We start from the raw sequence: 3,350 nt of genomic DNA, 5'->3' as shown, positions 1-3,350 counted from the left end.
ATTGTTCAAATTCATTGTTCTTACTTGTAGGTGTTCTTGTGTTTATGTTCACGTGTTCTTTTGAAATTATAAGTTTTTTTAAAATTCATTCAGAAATTTTCTTATAATTTAGTCATTTTGATTTTATAATCATAAATGTTTTGTCTAGAGTTTAGTCCAAATTTGTCATAAATTCCATTAGTTAAACATTTTGATTTTTTTTTCTAAATTCTTCATAAATTATAGCTCTTTAATGTTTTTCTTTGCATTTTTTGAGTTCATAAATCATCAACAGTTTTCTTTAAAGTTAGGTTTCCATTATCATCTTCTTCCAAATTCATTTTCAAAAATTCTTGAAATTTTTTTGACGTGCAAAAAGCAAATTTTGAAGGTACGTTGTCAAGAAAAAAGAGATTGGTTTCAAATTGGATGAATTATCATTGAAGAAGTGTAGAATATATATATATATACAAAAAAAAAGTTGTAACTACTGAACAGGAATATAAAACCTAATTATGTTTATTCAATCAACTAATTATGTCACATAATAACTAATTATTTCATATGATAACTCATATATAATTTCCTTAATAACTAATTAAGTCATATAATGACTAATAACATCATATGATAACTGATATATTCCTTAATACTCCCCTGAAGTTGGAGAGTGCAAATCAAGAACTCCCAACTTGCTACATAAAAATTCAAAGTGCTCTCTGCCAAGCGTTTTTGTAAAAATGTCTGCCGACTGCATCTTTGTAGAAACATAACATGGATGAATCTCACTTGCTTGAAGTTTTTCCCGAACTATGTGACAATTAATCTCAATGTGTTTTGTACGTTCGTGAAAAAATGGACTAGTTGCAATATATAAACCTACTTGATTATCACAAAATAACGAAGTCGATTTGTGCAATTCAACCTTCAAATCCTGGAGTATATATCTCAACCAAGCCAATTCCAGACAAGTATTTGTCATTGCTTTGTATTCTGCTTCTACCGATGAACATGATACATTCGTTTGTTTCTTTGATTTCCAAGAGGTAAGTGATGATCCAAGAAAAACACAATAACCAAAAACAGGACGCCTTGTAGTACGACATCCTCCTCAATCTGAATCAAGTATGCATTAAGAGTTAAATTAATTTCAGATGGTAGAAAAAGACCTTGACTTGGCGTCCCTTTAATATATTTAAGAACCCACAATGTTGCTTCCCAATGTGGCTTTCGGGGTGTGTTCATGAATTGACTAAGAGTACGTACTAAATATACTATGCCAGGTCTAGTAACTGCCAAGTATATTAATCTTCCAACCAGTCTCTAATACTTGCTCGGATCATGAAGTATTTCGCCATCTTTATCTATCAGTTTGCACCATTGGAATTTTTTCTAACTTCACACCTGATAATCATGTGTCTTGTAAAATATCCAATGCATATTTTCTTTGCGACATAAAGATCCCTCTTTTGGAACGAGAGAATTCTATCCCCAGAAAATATTTTAATTCACCGAGGTCTTTAATAATAAAATGTTTGAGCATATGACTTTTGAGCAGTTTGATTTCATGTAAATCATTACCAATCAACAAGATGTCATCAACGTAAATCAGAATAGTAGTAAACTTTCTACCTTGAGATTTAGTAAAAAGTGAATAATTCGCCTTTGATTGTATGTAGCCAACAGATTTAACAGTGGTTGCAAAAGTTGATAACCAATTTTGTGATGCTTGTTTTAAACCATAAATAGATTTGTGAAGCCGACATACCAGATTCTCCCCTTGTCGATGAAGACCAGGAGGTGGAGTCATATACACCTCTTCTTGTAATGTCCCATGAATGAATACATTATGCACATCAAGTTGACAGGTGAAGCTCTTGGCAACCCAACGAGCTTTATATCGTTCAATGGTCCATCAGAATTATACTTGATTTTATATACCTAGTGACAACCGATTGGTTTATGCCCTGGTGGAAGAGAAACCATTTGCCATGTGTTGTTGCGTTCTAGAGATTGAAGTTCAACAGACATGGCTTGGTGTCAAAGTGGATCATAGTCAGCTTTCTCGAAGGAAGATAGTTCTTTTTGTGCTGTTAAAAGGGCTAAAAAGGCACGATGATGAGGAGAAAAACGAAAAACAGACGAATGAGAAGAAAGGGGATACCATGTACCTTTACGAGAACTTGATTGCATCGAAGAATGATTAATGTGAAAAAGACATGTCGTAGTCTTTTTTCCATGCAGGAGGTTGAATATGACAAGTGGAATGACCAAGAGGAGGTTCATCGAGGGTCAAAATTGGTGACGGATTTGAGGGTTTTGACGTTGCGGAAGGTGAGGAAGAAGACGAAGTAGGCAATGGAGAATGAGATGAGGATGGTATGGTTGTTTCTGAGGATGAGGATTCTAGAATAGCGACATCAGAGGAAGGTTAGGTGATTCGGGATTGTGATCAAGTAAGGGAAGCGTGGAATTGAGAGAAAAATCAAGAGAGGATATCAGTTGAATCGATGTATCGAAGGAAATGTTGTGAGGTGGAGGAAAATATGGTGATGAAGTTTGAAGAAACTGAAAAGATTTTGGAATGAAAAGGGAAAATGTTTTATTGAAAATATACGTCATGGCTGATGGATATTCTTTGGTTTGTAAATAAATTTTTTTATACCCTTTTGGCCATGTGGATCCTCCATGAAGACACAAATAGATGCACGAGGGTCAAATTTTTGTTTAGGATGAACATTGATCGCGTAAGATTCACAACGAAAGACCCGTAAATGTGCAAGAGAAGAAGGACGGTTATATAAGACCTCAAATGGAGATTTGTTGGATAACAATGGTGTTGGAATTCGGCTTATAAGGTAAATTGTAGTTAAGACACATTCCCCCCAGTATTCAAGTGGGACATTTGATTGAAACATGAGAGAACGAGCAACATTCAAAATGTATTGATGTTTTCGTTCAACAACTCCATTTTGTTGTGGAGTGTGAATGCAAGAATTTTGGAGCTCAATTCCTTTATTTTGAAGAAAACTACAAAGAGGAATAAATTTTGTGTCATTATCCACTCTTATCGTTTGAACATTTGTTTAAAATTGAGTTTTAACGAATTGTATGAAATTAGTCAATAAAAATTGTGTCTCTGATTTATTATGCATAAGAAAAATCCATGTGCAACGAGAAAAATCGTCAACAATTGTAAGAAAGTAACGCAAACCAATGTGTGTAAGAATTTTATGAGGACCCCATACATCACAATGTAAAAGTGAAAAAAAGGAAATTTTGTGCTTATTGAGCTTTTGGGAAAAGGCAGGCGTGTCTACTTAGCCTTTGGACAAATTGTACAATTATTTTCGGGTTCTTTAGGATGATAG

This window comes from Phaseolus vulgaris, chromosome 8 (genome assembly GCF_051622355.1).
Source record: "Phaseolus vulgaris cultivar YP4 chromosome 8, ASM5162235v1, whole genome shotgun sequence".
NCBI lineage: Eukaryota > Viridiplantae > Streptophyta > Magnoliopsida > Fabales > Fabaceae > Phaseolus > Phaseolus vulgaris.
This window is presented reverse-complemented; position numbering follows the sequence as displayed.